Here is a 26269-nt window from a genome sequence, read left to right on the forward strand (position 1 = left end):
ATAATGTGCCTTAAACCAATCAACTTTGAAGTATAAAAAAGGCAGATTGGGCGCGGAGTAGCAAGCAGAGATGGGAAAGATGACACCACGCTACAATACATTAAGGGCACCACAGCATGCAAACCAGAAAACACACCCATTAGTTTATCCTTATTCAGACCCACCCTACAGGGCAGAGTAGAACTGCTCCATAGGGTTTCCAAGGTTTGTGCAAGCAGATCAACAGATCTTTCTTCTACTGAGCTGCTGGAGGATTTGAACCACCAATCTTTAAGTTCCAAACTGAGAACCAATGTGCTACCAGAGCTCCTTAAGCAAAGAACGGAATCTGGAGAGAGACAAGATCCTTCCACCAAAACCAATAGAAAAAGAAAGCCTTTCCCTAGAACTAGCACCATGATGTTGAGGAAGGAGCCTGAAGGAGTGGTTGGTTCCATGCTGGACCACTAACTGACAGATCAGCAGGTGGAGCTCCCCAGTGCCTCTAGGGGAGAAAGAGGAGGCTTTCTGCTGCCATCAAGTTTTACAGCTTCAAAAACTAGAGAACAGTTTTACTCTGTCTGCATACGCAGGCACTGCTCTATAAGGCAATGTATTTTGATTTGCTAGAGCCACCCACATGTGACTTTGGTTACAGCAGCATTAGATGACTAAGACAGATGTCTACACTGTCTATACGTTATTTCAAACCCTACACCACTTATTCATGGGTACTTTTTGCCATGGATGCAGAAATAGAATGACGTCAATTCACTTGAGTTAATAAAGTCTGAAAAGCCACTGTAATTTGGGCCTCTCCTACTTTGTCCATATCATTACAATGATTTTATTAATTATAGTTTGGCACTGTATGAAAATTATTCACTCTGATCACTTACAAACTTCAGCTCTTATTAATGGCTGTGTTAGACAGGGTTCTTTAGAGAATCAAAACCAGGACACTTAAGAGTTTATATATACATGTACATATAAATAGATATATATAACACAAAGAAATAAACAGCTAATTAGTCCACAGAGCAGTACAGAGGGCTCAGTTCAACTCACTTCCGTGAGACAGTCCGTCAACTCAGGAGGGTTGCTGGGTGCAAAACAGCTGAGTCTTCTGTACAGCAATACAGGCTGTCTGGCCACAGGCAGCAAACAGCATAGCAGGTCACCAACAGTCAGTCAGATGACAGGGTCCGACAGTCCCCAGCTCAAGTGATGTACACACCAGCAGTGTGGCGAAGCAGGTCTTGAAGGAACTTCAAACTATAGCGACATGGTCCATGGGCTGGGTGTCCCACAGGGAGGATAGCTCGCAAGTTGAGGCAGAGAACTAGCAAAGGCGGCCCGCACACTGGTCCGATCATCAGAGAGCAAGAGACAAAGGCGAGGCTCGCTGAGTCATTTATCTCTTTGCCCTTCAATTAAACTGCAACTTTATTAATCCTACATGTGTTTATTAGCCAGGTTGGCACAATAAACCCACCTATCACAGTGGCTTTTATTCTTAAATATTCATTTGCCACTTCAACTATTATTCATCTAAGATTCTTCTTAAAAACGTATAAAACTAAAGTACTTTATAGTACCGTCCAAAGCAAGTACATCCCCAAAGATGTCTGATACACAAGCCAGTTTTTTCACTAATACATAATAACCAGTAAACAAAAAACATTCAGCCAAGTACCACCAAAATTCATCCCAGATATCACCGTACTCTAGTGCTGCTTTCAACAATATATTTAATAAAAGTATAAAAAGACACATTTTGAGATAACGCCAAATAATTTACCTCAGAGTTGAGAAAACAAGACTCAAAAAGGAACGACAACCTCCCCAAAGACATACAGCCATTGGTGACATCGGCTAGATTAGAATCTAGGACTTAGCCTACCAATTGTCCCACTGGTGGGGAATCTCCCACTGGATGAGTCAAAGGAGGCATTAGAAACCTGGCCTCAAAAAGAAGTGAACCGTAAGCATTTGGTAAACGCTTTACACACATACACTGGGGCAGCGGGGGTTTACTTCCTCTGACAAGGAACACCCACAACATGGTACTTGGCTAGTTGACTCTCAAAGATTGTCTGGACTGGTTGAAATTTCCTTCCTGAAGCCTCATGTGGTTTTGCCCAACTCATTGAGCTTCAATGTAAGTAAAAAAGGTCTCTTAGATCCCACCTCCCAGGCCCCTTCCCCTCTTTATCAAATTGAACAGAGTAGCATCTCAGCCAATGAAGAGCCCTGATGGTGTAATGGGTTACACATTGAGTTGTTGACTGCAAGGTTGGCAGTTTGAGATCACCAGTTGCTCTGGGGGAAAAGTGACGTTTTCTACTCCCCTCAGAATTAGTCTCGGAAATCCACAGGAGTGCCTGTGGATCACAGAACAGCCAAGAGCTAGAATTGACCTGATGAGAGTTTTTTATTTTATCTTAAGCTACCGAGTCTCTGTTCTCAATGATTGCTTCATGTACCCTCTAGAGGGTTTCAGGAGGAATATTTTTCCATGTCTGTGTTTGGAAGCTGGTTGGAAGTTTCCATTACAATCACTCATGTACTTCCCAGAGACCCAGAGGACAGGTTTTATTTTTAAGTGACAGATAAACTTGTGTCTCTGGCCCACAGATGGATTATTAAGAGAAGACAAAATGAAATCGTTCTTGGTCCCTTGGGAGTTGCCAATCCAGGTAAGTTTATCCAAGTATACCACATAGCTAATAAAAACTATCACTACACTACATGTTTACTTATATGTCAGGCACGGTATCGCATTTTTCAACTGCCTTATCTTATTGAATACTCACAACTGTATTGATCCTCAATTTACAGATGAGAAACTGAACTTTAGAGATGTTTGAGAGACACCTTAGGGAACTAACTCTTGTAAGGTCAAATGGCAAGTAGGTGGAAAAGTTAAGATTAAAATTCCGTCTGTGCTACTTCAGCGTCTGTGCTTTTTCTTAGTCACTGCACTATCAAGACTCAAACCTTTTAAGTTACATTGAAAGAAAATATGAAGTCTGCTGTATCTGACTTTCTTACTAAGTTTCTTGTGTCAGGGGGCTTGCCTCTAAAGCTGGTGAGCCATGAAGTTCAAGACACATGAAGCACATTCTGGGAAAAGGGTCATTTCACATCAACGGAGGGAGGAGTTTCTTATAACCTGGACTAACTCCATTGGCAGTACTGATGGTCTAGAGACTCCTGTCAAATAACAACAGATGTGCACTGTTACTCAGCATTTACCTCAATCAACGGGATTCAAAACTGGAGTATCAATAACTTTGGGGAAGAAAAAGTCCACAATAAAACAACTTAGTGCCATCAGACCAAGCCATTTCCCTGCTAATCTAACCTCTACATGTAAAGCTGTCACCACTTCAGAGCCCTGATTGCTGCTTAAGGGACTAGTAGGAAATCTGACCCTATGGAACAAAGCACAAGGAGCTGGTAGAATTAAAATAAAGAACTAATCTGAAATACTAAATAGAAGGATACTATGGAAAGGTGAAGTAGAAAATATTTAATTAACCATTTCAGTTATGATTTATTTCCTACTTATTGTAATTTCCATGAACAAGTTATGAATTAGCTCACTGGTGTACATGTAATTACCCCATTTGGATAAGAGGCACTGTTAAGCAGCAATAGTGACCACCTACTGTTCTCGGCACTGCATACTTTAACCCAAACTCCAGTGGGCCCAGGGACATTATGTTCCTGCTAATCGGCCAACTTATTTGTCAAATATGAAAGTTAAAGAAAAGCAGAGCTCTCTACAAAATACTAATAATTTATAAATTATGAAGGGTTCATGAGGGGGGGGTGAGAAAAATGAGGAGCTGATATTAAGGGCTCAAGTGGAAAGCAAATGTTTTGAGAATGATGATGGCAACAAATGTACAAATGTGCTTGATACAATGGATGGATGGATGGATTGTGATAAGAATTGTACGAGCCCCCAATAAAATGGTTAAAAAAAAAAGAGCTCTCAAAAAAAAAAAAATGAGGTCAGTACTTCCTGAGCAGTCAATCTAGAAGACCATCTGGTCAAAGCAGCCACTCTTTTCCTACATTCATCCCTCCCCAGCAGAAATGCACTTTCCAGTCAGGGCAAAGATAACTTGTAGTCAGGGACACAGTGTTGCCCAATCCCACAGAGTCCAATCTTCCTCCCTGTGAATGGTGTTCTCAAGAATTGGGCAACCCTGTGGGCCTGTTCCTTCCCCACCCACTCTTTCCCCAGTTAAGCTCCCCAGTCAACATTTTCCAAGCTGGACTAATGATAGGCATTTCTATGCACCCTGTATACGATCACCATCAACTACCTTGCCCTCTTCCAAAAGGACTGCCCCTGCACGACCCCTCACCGAGCCCACCGTCCTAAAACTTGAGATCATCTTTAGGCTATCTCTTCCATAAAAAGTTAATCTCCCAAGCAAACTTTTCCTTATCATGGACATCAGTGACAAACAAGTATTCTTAAGTAAAATGAGACTGGGCACATGACCAGTTATTTCAAATAAAAACTAATTTTCTTGGAGAAAAAGAACCATGGAAACATTCTTGAAAACAGACTCCATATACCAAGACCATTCGCCATACCACTCCTCACTCGCAAATGCCATTTACTTAGAAGGAAGAAGACATCCCTTCTGAGAAGAGTTCCTTCAGGGGGCCAGGGCCACTTCGCAGGTCCCCAGTGCTGTTATAACCTCACGACAGTGGGACTCCCAAGCGCCTGCTCCTGTCCAAGACCAGCCACTCAGCAGTCCTCACACAGACATGAAACATGTGTTTTGAATAAATCTCCTTTATGACCACAAAAAATGAAAAAGAAAACCCCGTGTAGTCACTGTGGCTCTTTCCACAGAGCTGTACTCTAAAGCTATCCGACAATGGGAAAACCTGGGCTGTTCTGTTCACATTCCAGAGCAGACCCTAGGACAAGGAAGTCTGTGTTTCTGCACTTTGCCTAGGTATTCTCTGCAGTATGTCCACTAGCTGATCCTATGGTTTACTGTGATAAAAATTCAACTCCTACTTCAACATTGAATTTCATTTTCAGAAATATTAAGGGAGGAAGACCAGCTCACCTAATAAGAAGCCTAATCCTCAAACTGGAGTCTTTCATTATGCACTAATCACCCCATATGGTTCAGATCTCGTTATAAAGATCTTCTCTGACAAATTAATTGGTAGTGACCTAATGTCACGTTGCAAGTTCAGAAACTAAATAAATTAAGTAAAGAGCCTAGAAATATAGCAGTACCAAGCATTTGATGCAACATGAAATCCACTCAGTGCCTGAGAGGCAGTATAAGTGAAAGACAAAAATTTCATGCACAGAAGGTATTATTTCTGGTGTTATGGCTGCCAGTGCCTTGCTCTGTGATGTCAGGTGAGTTTCTAGCCTTTCTGGCTAGATTTCTATTGTTCCACTAAATCAAATTCTCAAACTTTTTCAACCTCAAGTGTTCAACTCAATGTGGATGCCCAAAATAACAACCCTAAGCTAACCCTGCAACAGGGTCAAACACAGTGGGATGAAATGGAAGACAGCAAAACTCCCTCATTCTTTCTTCTTCCTAAACTAGATAGAGAGAAATTAGCTGAGTCCACCATAGTACATGCTATGATTGAAACCTTGCTATAAAGGAGCCCTGGTGAGGGAATGGTTACTCATAGGGCTGCTAGCTGCAAGGTTAACAGTTCAAAACCAGAAACTGCTCTAAGAGATGTGGAGCCTTCTACTCCTGTAAAGTTAGTCTCAAAACTCAGAGGGGCAATTATACGCTGTTGTATAGGGCCGCTATGAGTTGGCATCTACTCGATGGCAGTAAGTTTTTTTTTTAACCTTGCTATATAAAATTTAGGTCATATACCAATCCATTTTAAGCAAGCACTGAATAGAATCCAAACTCTTCACCAACCAACCAGAGCTAAAAGCTGTAAATGCACCCTGTCTTCATAGCGTAGGAGTAACCTACTACTAACATAGAGGGGTTTTTTTCCTACACACTGACAGATATTGAGACATAGTTTTAATAGGCTAAGCATTCAGTAAAAATGAAAAACCCCAAACTACGCAAGGGTGCTGTCTGAAATCCTTGGTCAGTTATTAGAGCAGGTGTAGAGCAGGGGAGCATAGAAACACGGGTAATACTTCCCAACACGAAGCAATCCAAGACTCTCTGCTGCAATCCAAACCTAAGCCCAACAAGGCAGCAGAGTGAAAAGGACACTTTTGGGCAAGGCCAACCGCTGGCGAAGGAAGAGCCATCGGTATGATGTCAGGTTGGTAGCAGGCAATGGCCACTGGCGGCTTATTTTGTCACAAGGGCTGATCATCAGCCCCTTCAAGCATGGGCTAACTTACCGACCATCTCTACTCCGATATGTGACAATAATATACTATCACACCTTAACGGTTTGACATTTCCCTCTATTTTTGGCATAGCACAACTCTCCAATTTCTTGCCTTAATTCATTGAATTGATATTTAAGTTCTACAGAAGTATGATTAGATGATCAAATACATTATAAATAACCTCCTTGTTCCCTCATATAAAATAGAACTGCCATCATCTACAAAGACACAAAAACCAGTAAGAGTTCACTTGAACTGATTAAAACACCCCGGTCCACTGTACAAAGAGTGTCAGAACACTGTTCAAACATTTAAGGAGAACTGTTCCCAGTACACTGCTATCATCATCTGGCAACAGACACAAAGAGGGAATTGTAAGTTATCAAGAGCTGGGGAAACAGGAGTTACCACATAATTACAATCTGTTTTCAACCTGAGTTACCTCTTCCTCACCTCGAAACAGGCATTCAGTGTCCAATTAACTCTCCTCACTGCAACATACATATCACTAGCAAAATTAAATTAACTTTAAATCACTTATCAACAAACCTAACAAAAAATATCAATTTTTCAGAAGAGTTTGTCCAAAAGTTCCCCAAAGTTTAAGAAACAAGTATTGGTAACCCGGACTAAAAGGCCAACTTGTGAATTCGACTTCACTTATAACAGTACAACACGATTAGTGGTCAAAGTAGGAGTCAATGGTTTCTCTCTGTGTTCAAGTCCCCTCCTACTCACCCACCTCCTTTTGGACACTAGAGAAGGACCACTAGTCTCCAACCGCTGATGAAATTTCAGCCTGTGCGATATTTTCATACTGGACTTAGAATAAACCATTGAAATGAATAGTAGACACCCTAATAATCTTAGGCACAGCATTAGCATACAAAGCCAAGTCCAATTTTTTTTTAATCTAGGCCAAAGTCAAGAATAAAAAAAGGATCACAGTCAATCTCCATTCCTTTTAAGTGACTCTTCAGTATGTAGTTTAGAGAATGGGGCAGGGAATAGAGGATGAACTGTAGTTTCCTGGTTCTAACAGTTCACTTTATTCACTTGATATCCCGTGTGCATACTAAAAGACTTTTGATTTGCATTCAAGTTGTAATTCAGGGAGATGAGCTCTGCTCGATCCCCTCCAGGAGCCCTGGGACGGCAAAGCAGCCCTGGCCCGGTTCTGACACTCCATCTTCAGGAGCTGGTAGAGTATTTGATTCCAAAACAGAACGTCCGATGCTTCTTTCTCAAACACTGAAAGATTTTGTTTAACATTTCTAATAGGGAGCTTATGTGTTTGAGGGGTGGCTCAGTGGCAACATTCTTGCCTTCCATCCAGGAGACCTAGGTTTGATTCTGGCCAATACACTTCAAATACAGCTAGCTCCTATTTGTCAGAGGGGATTAGCATGCTGCTGTAAAACTGAACAGTTTGGGCAAAGCTTCTGGAGGAGGGGCAAAGGCCTGGTGATCTACTTCTCCAAATCAGCCCAATCTCTATGGATCAAGGGAGTCCGGTCAAATTCATAACTGACCAGGCAGTAATTTGTTCCGCTGTGCATGGGGCCAGGAGTTGGAGACCTAACTGACATTAGTTCATAACAACAACACTGAGTTTAAGCACCATTTAAGTCACTCAATCCCTTCCTTCAAAGGGCTCATCCGCACAAAGAACACGAATCACTTGTGAAGTTCAAAAGAAAAGGAAAAAGCCTACTCTTTCTGCGTCAGCCTACCCAACATGGGCTCAGGAGCAGAAAATCAAGAAGCTGTTAACTAGCCTTTCCAGTTAATAATCTGGTCAAAGTGAGGCTGAAAAGCAGGCAACCACTAATTGAAGCGCCCCAATGAGAGAGCAGCAGAAAAAAAGGCCCTCAACAAGATCATGGACTCAAACCTAAGAACAATTAAGGAAGGTCCCGGACAGGGAAGGATTTCATTCTAAGGGACACAGAGTTGCTTTGAGTAGGAATCAACTTGGCTGAACCTTAACAACTGAAGACAAAAGTAGGTTGGTTACATGCCTTGTTTGCAATGGCAGCCTACATAGACCAACAAAGCGGGGCCAGCCCCACAATGGCCATTTACTGCATGTAATCCTCTGAGTGAACGTCCAGCACCAACCCGCGCCGCATCTGAGGGTTATTAGTCATCAGAAAGATTCGCCAAGGAAGGTCACTGCAAAACAAATCCCGCCTCTCTAGAAGAAACACCTTCGAACTTCGATCCCGATGGCCATCAGGGGCAGACTATTATATACTTGCCAAATCCTACAACCGTAAACACACCCAAAGCAGGATGTAAAGGAGGACTACTAACCTACAACACTTCCAGGGTAGCTATTATGCAATTTAAAATAGCCGCTTGTAAGACATAATCCTTTAAGGAAAAAGGTGTGTCTTCACTCGAACAACCTGCTGGATGTTTAATGTATGATACATTCTTCTTTTAGAATGGATGATCAGTCTGCCAGAAAAGACTCAGAACACAACTATCTCCCTCGTCCACTCTCAGAAGGGTGACTTTTTAAAATAAGCTCTCGGAATTGATGGGTACCAACTGGAATGTTTCAACAAAGTGATGGTGTGCTGGAGGGGCTCATGTTTTTGCTCAGAATTTTGAAAGAAAGCTATGTGGCCAACAGACTAGAAGAGATTCATGCCTGTGGCCATTCCAAAAAAGGAAAAAAGGTTCTCTTAGAATTCAGAAACTATCATTAATTGATATTGAATATCATAATGTTACATGTAAGTAAAATTTTGCTGAAGATAATCCAGCAACGGTGGCAGAAGTACATTGACAGAGCTGCCAGAAAATTCAAAATGAACTCAGAAGAGGGACATCACCACTGATGTGAGATGATTCTAAGTGAAAGCAACTATCAGAAAAGGGTTTACTTGTGCTTTATTGACTATGCAAAGTCATTCAACTAGGCAGATTAACAAACTACAGGTAACAGTGCTGAAAATGGGAACTCTAAAACACTTAAATGTGCTTATGCAGAACCTGTTTATAAACCATGGGGCAGGAACTGGAACAGAACAAGGGGACATTGCACGATTATAAATCAATGAGGTGCATTCTGGGGTTATATCTCTTTACCATTTATTCAATCTGTAAATGAGCCAAATAATCTGAGAATCTGGACCATATGAAGAACACATCATCAAGAATGGAGAAAAGTTCATTAACATACAATATGCAAATGTTATAGCCTTGCTAGCTGAAAGTGAAGAGGACTTGCAGCACTTCCCGAGGAGTCCAAGACTAGAGCCTTCACTAGTTTTACACTTCAACATTAAAACAGCAACAACAAAACTTCACAACTGGTAAGCAATGATGGTGAACAGAGAAAAGATTGAAGTTGTCATATAACCCAAAACCCATTTTGTTTGGCTACACAATCAACATCCATGGAAGTAGTAGAGAGAAAAACAAACAACATACTGCATTGGGCAAATTTTCTGAAAAGATCTCGTTATGTTAAAAAGCAAAAGATGTCACTTTATGAAACAGGGTGTACCTGATCCAAACCATCGTGTTTTCAATCATCTCACATGCAAGCGAAAGCTAGACAATGATGAAGACAACTGAGACCTCATACCTCTAAATTATGGTATTGGGGAAGAATAGTCAAAGTACCAGACTACAGGAACAACAAACAGCTCTTGGTGTGTTGGAAGAGGTACAGTCAGAATGCTCCTTAAAAGCAAGGCTGGCAAGACTTGGTCTCACGTACTTTGTACATGTTATTAGGAAGGAACTAGTCCCCAGAGAATATCATGCTTCGTCGGGGAGCAGCAAACTCGAGGAAGTCCCTTAGAGAAATACTGTCATGGTGGCTACAGCAGTGGGCTCAAACAAAGCATTGTGAGGACAGCGCAGGACGGGTCAGTGTTTCCTTGTGTTGTACAGAAGGGTCACAATGAGTGGGAGACAACCTCATGGTACCTACGGGCCTGCAAAACAGTAAGTGGTGAGATGCTAGGCAAGTCCACAGAATTCAAAAGGACCATCGGTTTCTTTTCCCTTCCCCCGCTTGCTCTTATTTCCCCCATCTATTCTGAGCTCCATCCCCGTATTTCTGACTGTCTGCGTTTCATTCTCCCTTTGGCTCACTAACTTTGGGTGTTACTGTCTCCACAAGTGCGCCGCCCCACCCTTTTTCTCCAATTCCCCCAAACCTTATTTCAGTAAATTTCTGCAATTGCTGTTTCCAGAACCTAGAAGGCACCTCCTCCTCTCTTTTGATGGCTAACTTCTTTTTACGTACAGCTGTTTGAAGTGTCACCTCTTCACAAATGTCTTTAATGACATTCTCATCAGAAACTTTCTATCATATATCACTTATTTTCTTCTGTTTCAACCCCCACGCTCCTGTTCCTCCATTGTAAGCTCAGAGAGAGTATGGACCTTCTGCTTGTGCCCACTTTTATATATCCAGTGCCTAAACACGGGTCAGCACACAGGAGCTAGTCAATAAACATTTACTGAATGAACGAATTTTGGATTTATCATTCAATGGCAAACAAGGATCCAAATCAATTAAGGTGAGGTTGGTAATCATTTACTTTTGTTGTATTCCTATGGGACATCTAAACTGTGACCCGCATAAGCAAAACATTAAATATTCTAAATGAAAAAAGTACACAAGCAGTTGAATAGGAAACTAATTTGCTTTGTGAACTTTGCCACAAGCCACAACGAAATGTTGAACACCCCAGCAAAATATTAACAGTTCTCTCTTATCAGGTCTGAAAGTCTTGATAAGCTGGGCGGACCCTGCCTCAAACCCACTTTGGTGATTTTTCTAGCAATATGCATACCTCACTCAGATACACAAGGGCAGGGTTTACGGGCACGTTTCTTCATTGAATACCTAAGATTTTGGCATTACTTTTGTAAGTTCTTCAGAAAAGACAGTCCTATATGCGGTGGAAGGTTTCCAAAGAAAATGCCAACACCAAACCAAGAATCATTACCTTTCACTTGGAAATCAGAGATAAGCTGCAGGCGTGCTATTTGCTGATTTGTTCTGGTTGGTTTTAAAGCAAACAAATGGTCAACAAAGAAATCTGCTTTCCAATTATTGTTGGCTTTCGAACATAGTGTTTCACACCCACTACTGGTTTGGAATCCTCTTTAAAACACAACCAAGCAGATCACACAACCTCACTTAAGACCACCTAGTCACCTCCTATACTTCAGACGTGTTAGCAGGAGGAACCAGTCCCTGGAGGAGGACATCAGGCTTGGTACAGCAAAGAGACAGTCAAAAAGAGGAAGCCCATCAGTGAGATGGCCTGACAAAGTGGCTGCAATAATGGCCTCAGACACGGCAACAATGGTGAAGATGGCACAGTGCTAAGCAGAGTTTCCCTGCGTTGTTCAAAGGATCACTGCACAACCACAACAACACACACAAGCAATCTGCTAAGTAAGCAGGATGGAAGCCGTCACCCGGCCAATGGGCCACATAAGACTGCTGTGCCAGACACACAACTGGAGAGCAAGGGCTATTGCCCAATTGTGGAAGCAAAAAAGTAACATGGGATTTTCTGTTCTCAGAAGTGCATCATGAAGTGTGGGTGGAGTGAAACACAGAAATCCAGAATTAGCCCAGCATCAAATAATTAGGATAAGAGTGGACAACATGTAAATTCCTCACACATACGGTATTTTAGAGCACAAGACCTTGATTTCTGGGCCAGGATGCCATTTAGGAATCCTTGCAAGGGCTTTGAAAATTCCAGTATTCATCGAAGAAACTGCTCATTACAAGCAAGCGTGGAGAGGTACTTCCGATGTGACAGCCTGCAAACGAACTATCTACCACAAAGCTTGCCATACGGATCCGGGATAGAAGCTGAACAGCAATTTCAAAAGAGGTAACCAAGGTACGAAGTGCCATTAAAGAGATTAAAAAACAAACAAAACCCAAACCGAGATTGCTACACAATCACAAGGAATTAAAGTGGAAATGTGTGTGTGGGGGGGGGGAGGATGAGGGGTGAGCTAGAGTGGGAAAAAAAATACATTTACCATCCCGTCCCACTTCCTACACGGGACACAAGCAAAACCCTCGAGTCCCATTACCTCGGGCACAGATGGTTATCAGTTACAGCCAAGGTGCACAGAAAGGCCTTCAGGTTCGGCGGAGCCCCTAATTCCAGGGCTGTTAATGATTAAAGAGGTGGATGGGGGTGGGGAGGAAACAGAAGGCGGAGGAAGCTGGAGATTCACCCACCCACTCCCCCTGGGGCTCCTACCTCACAGCACTCACCCAGGGCAAAGCACCAGGGTCTGCACCTCCTCCCGCTCAGCTCCGACCCGAGATCCCCAGGTGCGGGGTTCGGGGGGCCGGCGGGGAGAGTCGCGGACACTAGGTAAGTTTTCAGAGCCCTGAGACTGACACGCCACAGGCTCCCCTCCCTCACAGCCCTTCTTTCAGAGGGGCTTCCAGGTCTAAGTAGGCGCGGATTTCCACCCACCCCACCCCCGCTTAGACCACCCTTTTTCTCGAAGGTACCCAACCCCTGCCCCTTCAGCTCCTCGTCCCCTCTGCCTCACGAGCTCCCTCCCCCCACACCAAACTCACAGCTGCTCCAGAGGTTCCGCCGGTCAAACCCTTTCTGGAAACGACGGCGGCCCGGCGGGTCCAAGCCACCTACCATCCCCACTTGCGTTTCCAGGCTCCCTAAGGCCGCCGCCGCCGCCGCCGCCTCTTCCACCCCTGCCGCCGCCGCCTCTTCATCTGCGGCCCACCGGCGGCAGCCGCCCCGGAGCCCCGCCCCCTCCATGGCCTCCTGCTACCTCACTTCCGGTAACCCCGCGGGCCGCCCGCTCCGGGAGGGAGAAGACTGGAAGAGAGCGGGTGGGCGGTTGCGTCACGACGTACGCAAGGACGTACGAAGCCGTCGCCAAGTAAGGGCAAGGAGAGCGCTGGGGAGGATCGGGAGGTGCCGGACGGGACCACGACGCTGGCTGGAATGGGAGGGGGCGGGGGAGGACGGGTGGCGAAAGGGGTCAAGGGAAACTAGGGGAAAGGGACGTTTGGCTCTATTGGGGGGCAGGCAGCGGAGGAGGGAACGAATTTTGAAGTTCGTGAAGAATCGGCACGACCCCCGACCTGAGACGAATGCTCCCACAAAGGTCCGCACGGTGGTTCGGTCCGGCTCGGCCTACTGGACCTGCCCTTCGCTGCCTCTCGCTGGGCTCCTGGCACCGCCTCCTCCCTGCTCGCAGGGGCGGCCGCGCTTCTGTGGGTGGGAGCGGGCCGGACTGACGCTGAGTGAGTGTAGGGGCCAGAGACGCGGACTCTGGGCCCGGGAGACTGGGGGAAGGGGCTGGCTCCGCTGCCCCCCCAGTGAGGATGGTGGGGGAGGGGTGTTGCTAGGAGACGCGCTTGTGTGACCCCAGCTCGCGGGGGCAGCTGGGTGTCACCGCCACCGGCCTCCGGAACCTGCCACCGGAAAGCAGCCCCGTGTGCAGACAGGGGACGTTGGGGTTGGGGACGCTGAGGTGCCGGTTTGGGGTTGGTTTAAGTTATGGACTTCTGGATCACTTAGATTCCCAATTGTGAGTGGGAGACAGTTGAGGCAGTTCCCTTTTTTTTTTTTGCCAGCGTTCCAAGTTTAAGGGACGTCTGGCCGGGCAGGACTGACTCAAGAGAAGGCCCCGTGGAGGAACGAGAACGTTCTGTGATGGCGAAAGCCAGCTGCATAATTCTCTCGGTGTACAGGCTTGGGGACGAAACTGAGGCGCCCCTTTGTGACTTACTCGGGAATTAAGTCTGCAAAGATCGAGTCTGTAAAGTTTGGCGCAATTGGGAAATGCCCTAAGGGTTGGGGGAGGGGGGTCACTCTAAATTGGTTCCGGCTATTCTAAGGTGGAGATTTGAGAGGGATGTTAAGGTGAGCTCCTAAAGATTGGGGACGAGTTCGCCGGGTTGGGGAAAGGTTCGGGTGAAGCAAAGTGGAAGAGCCTGTGGCTGGAGCTTTAGAAAGCAAGTATTGGAGCAGCGGCAGGGCCCTCGTGAAGCAGGACCGTTTAGAGTTTGGATTAAAGGTAATGGGGAAAACCCCATTTTAATATTTTTAGAAGGGACGTGGCCTGGCTCTTTTTTCTTTTTAAATCACTCTGTCTACTAGCTAAATAGAGCTGTCAGACCTGCTGAAGTAGGCCAAGGAAGAGGTGGTATTGCTTTTGACTAGTGTGGTCACAGTGGAATTGGAGAACAAACATTAGATTCGGACTGTATTTTGAAAGTCCAGCTTGGAAGACTTGGGGCTCATTTAGATGTGTGGTGTGTGACAAGAGTGCCAGACGAAAGGAAGATGGCTCTAAATGGACCAGACCAGAGAGGAATCGGGAAAGAAATACCAATTCCCCTTGAACAGAATAGCCACCAAATGAAGATGTCGAGAAATTGGATGTGAAAGGCAGTGTTCAAGCCATTGTTGGAGATAATAAAAATGAAGTTATCAGAATATACATGAGAGCCTCAAAAGTTTTGTGGACAAATTCCATTATCTTTCATTTACATTTTCCATGAACTTTCTGAAGCCCCCTCTCAGATCACCTAAGATCACGGAAGGGATTACACACAGGAGACAGGAGAAGCCAGCAAAAGAAAGTCTTATGAGACCTCAGACATAAGAGGAAGGAAGTCTCCACCCCCTTAATATCTTGGAATAATGAGACCCATCCTCACATTCCATGATATTCATCTACCCACTGACCAGAGCTGGCCCATCAACTAAGATCTCGTCCCTTTTTTCTTCTGTTACTTGTCAGTGCTTTGTGGCTTGTTTGTCAGTTATTTGGATCCTGATTATATAGCAAGTCTAATTTTTAATGGTTTACTTGTCTATCTCCTTCATAAACTATAAACTGAGGGTAGAGACGATTTCTGCTGTGTGTTATATTGCCTTCTAATTCTGAACTTTGCCCATAAGGCCCAACATTGTCACTGTGCTGGGTAGGAACGCAACAAAAGGAACACTGCATTCATAAGCTATCTGCCATGGGATTCAACAGTTTCTGATAAAGCGTTTTGTCCCTGCCACTTCCATCTAGATAAGAGTGGGTCTCAGGAAGGACTCTCAGAAGAATCAGGTCTGGGTTTCACTGTTTGATTTGCTACTAACCAATGGAATGACCTTGAGGAAGGTCCCTCTCGTGAGGAGGTTGGTCTAGATCAGTGTTAGCCCAATTTGGTGATGCTGCTGGGGAGGGGGGCGGGTGAGGGAACAATGCCAGCTGCAAAAGCAGTTACCTACACTTTCTCCTGGATTATAGGCTGTAGGGAACAGTTTCATTGTCAAGGAGAGTGCTGAGTGATTTTTTTTTTTCCTGAAAAGGTGGTGGTCCAAGTAGGTTTGGAACTCACTGCATTTGAGTGACTCGAGGGACTCCAAAGGAGAGTAAAATTGTCCCTTTGGGTTTCTGGGACTATAAATCTTTACAAGAGCAGAAAGACTCATCTTTCTCCCGCGGAGCTGCTGGTGGCTTGAAACTGGTGACGAGCTTGTAGCGCATAAGGCCTTACTTATTCCATGGGTCTAGATTAGGGATTGCAAATTAGCAAGAGTGCTTCCCCACATTGTTGTGCCCCCAAGGTGATTTAAATTCTTTGTAAACTTTACTTGTCAGCATTAAAAAATTGGACGTTAAAACCTAAATGTCCACCTCATTCGAAGAAATAATTTGGCAATCCTGTGCCTGTTCTTAGACAGCAACAGTCTACTGAAGCTTCCCCATTTGTGTGTGTGTCACTCACTCTTGAACTTACATGACCTCGATAGTCATTTAGCCTGTAGTCATTGGTCTTGAGCTGTGCTGTGGAGTATGTAGTCACTAGCCACATGTGGCTATTTAAACCAGTTAAAATTAAAGCTCAATTCTTACAGGCACGTAGAGACTGCATTTCAAGTGGGCACTGGCAGCATATGGCTTACCCTATTAGCACAGGATAAAACATTTCCAGTATCACAAAGTTCACTTGGGCCCAGTGTTTTACTTGTTTCCCATAAAGATGAATCTATCCTGGTCTTACTTTCAAAGAACATGGCCTTTGCTGCCTTTTTTTTTTTAATTAAAAGATCATTTTATTGGGGGCTCTTACAGCTCTTTTAACAATCCATACATCAGTTGTATCAAGAATATTTGTACATATGTTGCCGTCTTTATTTTCTAAACATTTATTTTCTATTGAGCCTCTGGTATCAGCTCCTCTTTTTTCCCTCCTTGATAAATTATAAATTATTATTATTTACATATTGTACACCGACTGCTGTCTCCCTTCCCCCATCGTTTCTGTTGTGTCCCTGGTGGGGGGGGCGGGCGGGGCGGGTTATATGTCCATCATTGCCATCGGTTTTCCCCCTTCCTCCCCTCCTCTTCCCATCTTCTTCCTCCCCTCTACTCCCATTCCTGTTCCTGGTTTCTGTGCATCCTGAGCTCTTATCTGTACCTGTGTACATGCTCCAGTCTATCCTGCAGTGAAAGGTAGGACTGGGGTCTTGATAGTGGGGGGTGAGGAAGCCTCAAGGAACCAGAGGAATATGGTGTTTCATTGGTGCTATACTGCGCCCTGGTTGTCATTCCTTCCTTGTGACCCTTCCATGAGGGCATGTCCCATTGTTTACAGATGGGTTTTGGGGTCTCTGCTCCGACACCCCTCATTCTCAACAATATGGTTTTGTTTGTTTGTTTTGGGCCTCATAATCGCACAGGCTGGTGTGCTTCTTCCATGTGGGCTTGTTGATTGCTGCTGCTTTAGATAGGATATTTGTTTGATAGGTAGAAGGTGCTTGGAAGCTGTACCTACATAAACCCAAAACTCACTGCTATGGGGTCAGTTCCAACTCAAGGCCACCCTGAAGGACAGGGCAGAAGTACCTGCTTTGGGTTTCCAAGACTGAATCTTTACAGGAGTAGACAGCCGTATCTTCTCCTGCGGAGCAACTGGTGGGTTCAAACTGCCAACTTTGGGACTAGCAGCTCAATGCATAACCCACTTGGTCACTAGAGCTCCCTGTACCTACATAGAGTGCTGCCGTTTATTAGTTGGTTGAAATAATGGTCACATTCTAAAAAGCTCCAGCTTTATGTAATATGATAACTAAAGTCCATTGAGTTTCCTAGAAAATTATTAAAAAGGAGACATCTGAAGTCATGTTTTGAGCTTTCCAAACTTCCTAGCTCCTAAGAGCCTCCGAGGATTCTTGGCAAACACAGATCCGGAGCTCAAACCCACCAGCTACCCTGCAGGAGAAAGATGAAGCTTATGAAGATTGACAGTCTCGGGCCCTGTTGAGGGTCGCTGGAGTTGGTTTCAACTGGATGGCAGTATACTTGGTTTGATTTTTGTGGAGGGCTGAGGACCCTGGCTGGGGGCGGTTAATGAATGAGTGAATGACTGGGGTTGATTGGCCTAGTGCTGCATCTGTTAGCAGGTCTTCTCATGCACCTCTAACACTGCCTTCTAATTTTGGTAACTGACCCCTTTCCTGCCTTACTTTCCTAAAAATGCCTGTGAAGCCACAGATCCTTGAATGTCTTTTGAATTGAGAGACCAAGACCTTTGGTTTCCATTTAGAATTTTGATGGGGTGGAGGAGGGAGGGGTGGCTTTGGATTTCTTGGTTACAATAGCCCAATGAGAGTCCTCCTACACAAATGTAGTAATCTTGTATGTGCTCCAGCGGTGGCATAATCTGTTTAGAATGGGTGTACTTGCCTTGCAAGATCCTGTTTTGGATAAATCCCCAAACCAAACCCACTGCCATCCAAGCTATTATTTGATATGTCTTTCAGACATGGATATTTTTGTTCTTTTCCATGTTCTTAAGATATCTTGAGGACGAACAACAGAAACATTATGTAGGTGAAGGGAGACAGCCATCGGTATACGATATGAAAATAATAATTTATAATTTATCAAGGGATCACGAGGGTGAGAGGGAAAAAAGAGGAGCTGATACCAAGGCTCAAATAAAAGGTAAATGTTTAGAAAATGATGGTGGCAACATATGTACAAGTGTGCTTGATACAATTGAGGTATGGAATGTTGAAAGAACTGTAAGAGCCCCCAATAAAATGATTAAAAAATACATATCTATAGGGGCTGGCCTCACTTCTTTTTCATGAAATGAAATGAAGATACGGTCTATCCTTATCTCCCTGCCCCCTATCTCTGACACACTGTCTTCTTGTCACTTTCCGTGTGAAAATAAAGATGCCGTTTCAGAGAATAGCTGTGGTGTGATTAAGTCCGCCCCACAGCATATCCTGAGATTTGTGTGGCATGACACTTCCTTTTTTGGATTCCAGTAACCAAACACAGAAAGCAGAACAAAAAACCAGTCCCCGGTATGTGGGTAGGTGTGCTCATTGGTAGGGGGAATACGGGAGGGAGCGCCCTGGGTGTGGGGCAGTTTCTCTGGAAAGTTACTTGCTTTTGAGTACAGCTGGTATTGTGTAGGTGATGAGGAAAGCCGCCAAGCCAGGAGGCTAGCAGAGCTAGGGGAGAAGGACACTGGAGGAGTAAGAGCTAGAGGAAGAGAAATAGGAAGTGAAGCCTGGTGATGCCGTTGCTGTTGGCACCTACATTGAATTTCCAGTAAGAAGCCTGCTCTGCCGTCTGCCGATAAGCTGCTCCTCCAGCGGGGTTATTTACTCATGCTGAAGAACAATAGCTCTTCACTGTGCAGGGATTGCTAATGATCTGAGGGAAGCAGCTTTAGGAAAATCCATTCCTACCACAAAGCAATAAATGCGCCAACAGGCATCACCCCGCCCCCCCCAACCCCTCCACCACCCCCTCCACTCCCATCCCACAGACAAAGCATAGGATAGGTCAAAGAGACCTCTTTGTTTCTCCCATCAGGGCAACATTTGCTTTTATGAACTCACAGTGGCAGGTGATGTGCTTGTGCTATCAACCCTTTGAAGACTCTACTATTGTTACCATATTTTACATTTTAGGAAGCGGAGGCTCTGGCAGGTGAATAACTGGTCAAAGTGGCAAAGTCAGGATTCAAACAGGTCTGGCCACCTCAGAGTCAATGCATGATTTTTAATATTATCTGCTCTTCCTTCCAATTGTTCATAAACCAAGATGGTTGCTCGGTATCCAGGACAAGACTATCTGACTGCTTTGATAGTAAGGACATTTCAATTCCCTAGAGGTTTTCCAAATGACAGATGTTTAAATTACCAGTTGTGTGGCTTGATTTGATCCTTGGTACAATGGACCCTATTCCCCTAATGGATTGTTTTTCAAGGGGAAAAAAAAGCCTCAGAATCCTATTTTTCATGTATATTTGTTTAGCAGTCTCAGAGAAACACAGAGAAGCATTTAAACCTAGTGGTAAACTCTCACTGGCCTTAAAAGAACTTAGAATACAGGTTACATCCCAACTGTATTTTATGCTGCCCTCGATGGGGTTGATGGGCTTCCTTCCAAAACACAATTGAGCCTTCAGACCTTAGCCTGACACCCACATCTCCTGAGAACATCACGGTGAGGGCTAAGTGGTGTTTGAAAAGTCTGAGACTTGCAGTTGGGAACCGTGGCCCAAATACCAACCTGTGTGTATCTCAGGGTGAGAATGGCATTAATAGTGATCATTTTATTCTTCTGCGTACTCCAGGTTGAATATTTCTCTGGCTCCAATGAAGTGCCAGGCCTGAGTAATGAATGAGATGTAGTCTCAAACCACATTTCTCTTCCTCCCTGCCCCCAGTACACACCCATGGAGGAAGAAAGAGAAAAAATAATAATAGAGGAGAATGAATGTTATGATAGGAGTAATAAGCTATGTACCAGGAGTCCATGTAGGGATATTGAACCTGTCTCCATATGAAGAAGGTACCTTGCAAGAAATGCTATCTATACACCCAGCTAGTCAAAGACAGGACATGTGAGGTGTGTTTGCCTTCATTTGACAAAGAGCAGGGACTCCCAGCTCTAAGGAAATGATCAGACAGGAAGATAGGCCATCCAGTCACTGGTACACAAAGACCACATATGACAGTGATTTGGGGTGGGTGAATTTCACAATATTTTGACCTCCCCACTCCCCATTCTCCATCCCCCATCCCCCATCACAGTAGAAAAATTTGACCATACGATAGTCATTACTTATAGTCGGTGACAGGGGGGGATCTTCCTAGAGGCAGATCTTCCATGGAAGAATGGAAAGGGGTCTTTCTCTTGACGGGCCTCAAAAGCCAGCGTTACCTTCCCCCCCCCCCCCCCCCGTCCCTTCTCTTGTACGGGAACACTTTTTCCTCAATAAGAAGACAAAGCCTCTTGAGAATCCAAAGAAAAATTTGGAAATTCTGACATTCCTGAAACCAGAGTCATATTTCTATAAATTTCATCTAGAAAAAGGGAGGATTTTAATCTCTGCTATTAAACTCACAAGTGCTCATGCTGTGATCGTTGTAAAAATGGGAAAAGGGATGAAAGGGGTGACCTCAACGACTAGTAGCTCTTGTCATAGGCCCTCTATGAAAATAGATCTAGACATGCCTAGTGCCTAGGTGAGTCCCTCAGTGTGTTCTTAGAGCCTGCCCAGAGCCGTTCATTGTACTTATAATCTTGAGTGTGTGTCCATGTGTCGGTGTGCACTTTATGAGATTTGATCACTGCTCATTATGAACCCCCATTACAGACAGGACTATGATCAGGGAAAAGCTTGTGGTCAGACAAAGAACCCTCAGCCTTTTTGTCTCTCTAATCCCGACTCAGTCAGGCGGCACTAGGCAAGACTCTTATTTTACCAAATGCAATATTGGTAGAATCATAAGTTTTTAGAATTTGGACTCCAGATTTTAGAAAATGTCAACCATTCCATGACACACCCATGTCTTCCCTTGGCTTGTAGAATGCAAACTAAACTTCCAGGGGCTCCCCTCCCTATCATCAGCAGCTCCGTCCGCCCGAGAGAAAAATGAGGCTTTTACTCCTACAAAGAGTTACAGAAACCCAGTGGGAAAGTTCTAGCCTGTCCTAACAGGTTGCTATGAGTCGGGATTAAGTCTATGGCAGTGAGTTTGATTTGGTTGTTTTGGACCTTCCCATCCTGTGCAAGGAGCTACAGACTTTGCCCTCATTTCTATAGGCTCATCCTTTTTCCACTGATGGTTGAAGTTGTTACCTACCATTGAGCCTTCCTCTTTGTTCCCTTTTCCTATACTACTCTCCTTAACCTTCCCCATTGACAGTGGTTTCTCACCCTCGGGGGTTCAGCTGAAATGTTACTTCCTGAGGCAAACTTTTCCTGGCCACCCAAAATAAAGTAATTCCTGCCCCCACTTCTTAGTATCATATCACGAATTCCTTTAGAGTTATATCACTGTCTGAAATTTTCTTCATATCATCTGCTTCTGCCCCTGAAATACAGGTACCAGGAGGCTGGGATATGACATCTTATCACTATCTCCAGGACATAGTCTGTGCTTGGCTGCTAGTAAAGGTTGGTGGCTGCTAGTAAAGGTTGAGTGAATGCATGGATGGTAGTGTTGAGATGAACCTCGGCCCAGGTCCCTTTTATGATGTCAGCTCCCTTTGGAGTGTTGGGGGATTAGAGTTTCCACAGGGAACTGAAGAATCGAGTAGTCCATCCAAGTGAATAGTCTGCAACTGATATTGATGAATAGCTGTTTCAGGCTAGGGGAAGAGCAGACGATGCAGAGCAAACCTTATCAAATGAATTATTCCACTTTATATTGAAAGGACTAAAGATCATCATTTTGTTCTTTGTGTTCAAAGGAAGTAAGATTGTTTAGTTACCAATATCACAACTGGCTAAATTATTTAGAGCCTATCAGCAGACATTTAACATTAATTGCGAATGAGCTGTCTATTGAGTGATTAGAAACATAGGCTCTGCCTCCTGATTGGGTTTCAATCCAAGCCTTACCTTTTACTATGTGTGTGACACTGAGAAAAGTACTTAACCGCTCTGCTTCAGGTCCCTCTTTGTAAAACAAAAAACAAAGTCACAAGCCAAATCCATTGCCACGGAGTAGATTCTTACCCACAGGGACCCTATTGGCTTCCAAGGCTATAACTCTTGATAGGAGCAGAACCTCCTGCTCCTCCTCCTTTTCTCACCCCCCCTCCTTTTCTTCTTCTTCTTCCTCTTCTTCCTCCTCCTCCTCTTTCTCCCCTCCTCCCCCCTAAGTCACTGGCTATCAGGGCTCTTTTCTTTGTAAAACGGAGATGACTAATATTGTATCTCGTTTATAGACTTGCTGTAAGAATCATGAGAGTTAACATAAACTGGGAAAGCGCCTAGCACAGAGTAAGTACTCTGGTAAGGACTTAGTCCTTGTTGCCGTCCCTTGATTCGACTCTAGCGAGTCTATGGAATAAAGCAGAACTGCTCCCGGGCTTCCAGGTCAGGAGAAAGCTGTGCGTTCTCTGTGCTCTAGGGTGGAGATGAGTGGGAATGAAGTCCGTGGCCTTGGTCATCTTTACTGCCCCACCTCTCCCGGAGAGGCTGATGGATTGAAATTAGCCACCTTCTTGGAGGGGTTCGCGTATGGGTGCTTAATCACTGCCCCACCAAGGTTCCTCAAATAATCATTAGCATAATGATTGCCCCCAAGAGCCCAGACCTAAAACCGCTGTCTACAGGTCAGCTCTGACTCATAGTAACCCTACAGGACAGAGTGGAATTGCCCCCTTGGGTTTCCGAGACAATAAATATCTGAGCGCAGACAGCCTGCCCATCTTTCTCCTGCAGAGCAGCTGAAGGAGCCCTGGTGGTGCAATGGTTAAGTGCTCAGCCAGTGTCATACTCACCTAGTGGTTCTGAGAAAGACCTGACAGCTTGTTTCCTGAAAGTTTGCAGCCCAGAAAACCCTCTTCAGGATGTGTCCCCAATCCACTGCAGGGCACCGAACCACAAGCATGGGTGAGTGGTGAGTGCTACCAGAAAAGCAACCCAGGGCCCCCCAGGAAGGTCCAGCAGGGAAGCCTGATCCAGTGGGTGTGGCTGGGGAAAAGGGGAGGCAAAAAAGAATTCCGGAGACCTCCATGGTTTTACTGGTAGTTAAAGAATAAGCAGAGGTTGGCCAGGAGAAAGGAGAACCTTCTAGAAAGGTAACAGCATGGGTATATGCCCCAAGGCAAGAAAGCACGTGGTTCCATCAAGTAAAAGGAGTCTGGTAAAGAAGGAGAAAAGGAAGCATTTTTCCTTTTCTTTTTCTCTCAAGATATAGAAGGAAGCGGTAGGTTAGTCTTGTTAATAGTACAAAATAGCAAATACAGCTTTCGATCCTTCTTTTGGAGTGGAGTTTTTTGGGCCATCTGTCCCTCTCAGGATTGATTTTCAGAATACTTAGATTATCAGTAAAATATTTTGACAATAGTCCTTTTAAGTACCACTTGTTACGTCTAATTGCAGGCCGTGTGCATCGGATGGTCGTATGTGAGAGGTTACAGTTTGAGGCTGTGGTTCTTCGAGTAGCTGAAGGAAATCAGTCAGCTTGGAGACACTGCTGTATTGATAAACTGAGCCATCTTCCCTTCCTCTTCAAGTGTCATGCAGTCAAGAAATGGCTTCACGACAGGGAAGTGAAGCCATCAGCCCTGCACTTGTAGATGTTAGTTACGACTCCCTGCCTGCTCCTCACAGGAACTGACGCAGAATCTCATGGGAAACCATGCAATTTTAGGGAGAGCCAGAAACTCTGAAACCTGTTTCCTTACTAGGAAAAATGTCAACATCCCAACTGGGGTGTTATGCCAATCAGCCACAAAGCACGATGTTTTCTCTTGGTGTTAATTTTTTTAAAATAACTTTCTGTTAAGAATTGGTTTTTGTGAAGTAGCATGCACTTCAGAATCTGTGTGGACCATAACTTTGGTCCTTTAAAGTTTCGGTCAGGGTAAGTGGTGCTTTCGAGTCCTTCGTGAAGTGGTTGTTGTTGTGAAGTGCTCTTGAGTCAGTTCCGATTCATAGTGACCCTGTGTGCAACGGAGTGAGGCCCTGCCTGGAACCGCACCGTCCTCACGATTGTTGTATTCGAGCCTATTGCTGAAACCACTTCGTCAACCAACCTTATCAAGGGTCTTTCTCTCTTTAGCTTAGCCTCGTTTTAACCAAGCAGGATATCCTTTTCCAGGGACTGGTATTTCGAATAACATGTCCAAAGTGTTCGAGACAAAGTTTTGCTGTCCTTGCCTTAAGGAGCATCTTAGCTGTAATTCTTTCTAGGTAGATTTGTTCTTCTGGAAGTCCATGCTACTTTCAGGATTCTTCCCTAACATCATAATTCAAATGCCTCTGTTCTTCGGTTTTCCTTATTCATTGTCCAGCTTTCACATGCATATGAGGCGTGACTTGGGGCAGGCACACTTTAGTTCTCAGAATGATATCTTTGCTCCTTAACACTTTAAATAATTAGACCTCATCATATGATTAGACCCCAAGAAAGGTCACCTGGGTCAGGATAAGTAGAAGGTACAATCAGAATTTGAAAAAGGATGTTCTCTATAAGGTGAATTCCTTCTAGTTCTGGGACTTAACATTTTTAGATAAACATACATCCTCCCTGCTCCTACCTGCATTTCTTAGCTGTCTAAATTCTCCTAAGCTTAGGACCACTGCAAACAGTATCACCAGATAGTTCTCTGAGGGTTGGAAGGGGGTCATGTTCCCAAACAACAGAGACTAAACTACTTCCAATCCAGTTGAGCTTGTTGGAGGAAAACCCAACTCATAACCCAAGTCCCGGGCTCTGGTTCTTCCCGTATCTTCCCAGTCTTGTCTTCTCAGCCTGTCTCTGTGTTAAAGGCAGTACATAGGATTAATTATCCAAAATCTGATTAATCAGATTCCACCATCTAGCAATGAAACTTCCCCTCTTATTTTACCTACACTTCTTTTAGATATATTAGTAAATAATATAGAAATAGGCTGAAACTGTTTATATGTTGTTCAAAACAACAAATCCAAATGTCCATCAACTGGAAAATCCACTGGGGGCATTGGGCCATTTTTATACTGTGGATTTGCAACAAGAATAATGGCCTACCGAGGATGATATGGAGAGTCTCACAAATAGGCACAAAATAAGCAGCTCACCCAGGAATGTGATACCACAGTTCTATACTCAAAGCAATGCTGTGTGGCATCAAGTGTAAAGAGATGCATGAAAACGATGAACAGAAGCGCGTGATTCCTTCCGGGAGTAGACGGGAAGTAAGATCAGAAAGGGCCACAATGGGAGCTTCCACTGGGTGCAGGATTTATGCTTTAAGGTATTCAGTGACTACTAAAAAGAATAAACTCGAAGCCATCCAGTCAGCGCTGACTCATAGTGACCCCTTGTGGGTTTCCGTGACTGTAACTGTTGACAAGAATAGAATGCCCAGTCTTTCTCTTGCTATAGTGAGTAAGTGGCTATTAATTATTCTCTGGATTGGAAATATTTTTAATATATGAAATAATTCATGCTAGAAATAAAATTGACAGGAATTTTATTTTTAAAATGAAAACCAGTCATTCCGAGTGAAAACCCAGAGGGGCCACACAGCTTCAGTCATCAGAAAGACCCAGTCATATGCACTGTCAACTTCCTCTTTGCGCAAGGAAGTAGACTGATAACAATTCTGAGAACTGTTTCCTACCCAGGTGTGGGAATCAGAAGAAAGGTTTTAACTCGATAACTCTTGGATGGAACAAAGCGTACAGACTCATTTGGTAGCTCACCTTTTCAAACATAATGCTTGTCTTTTGAGAGATTTCTTCAAAGGAGCCCTGGTGCCACTTGGTTTAAAGGCTGGGCTACCAACCAAAAGGCCAGTGGTTTGAACCGATCACGGGTTTCTCAGGAGAAAAGACCTGGGAAAGCTATTCCCGTAAAGATCTGGGGGAAGTTCTACTCC

The 26269-nt window shown here is 44.4% G+C and overlaps 2 protein-coding genes across 5 annotated transcripts in view; one reads left to right on the top strand and one right to left on the bottom strand.

The window, feature by feature from the left end:
* The window catches only part of DCUN1D3 (defective in cullin neddylation 1 domain containing 3), a 57193-nt gene extending 44058 nt beyond the window's left edge, over positions 1-13135 (bottom strand). The window contains exon 1 of the mRNA XM_075564592.1: positions 12957-13135. The gene's annotated coding sequence lies outside the window, so the exon portion shown is untranslated. The remainder of the gene's footprint in view (positions 1-12956) is intronic.
* LYRM1 (LYR motif containing 1) overlaps positions 13109-26269 on the top strand; it is a 28081-nt gene continuing 14920 nt past the window's right edge. Inside the window, exon 1 of one of the 4 annotated variants that reach the window (XM_075564596.1) lies at positions 13109-13282. The gene's annotated coding sequence lies outside the window, so the exon portion shown is untranslated. The other 3 variants (XM_075564593.1, XM_075564594.1, XM_075564595.1) reach the window with 3 other exon arrangements.

This window comes from Tenrec ecaudatus, chromosome 12 (assembly GCF_050624435.1).
Source record: "Tenrec ecaudatus isolate mTenEca1 chromosome 12, mTenEca1.hap1, whole genome shotgun sequence".
Lineage (NCBI taxonomy): Eukaryota > Metazoa > Chordata > Mammalia > Afrosoricida > Tenrecidae > Tenrec > Tenrec ecaudatus.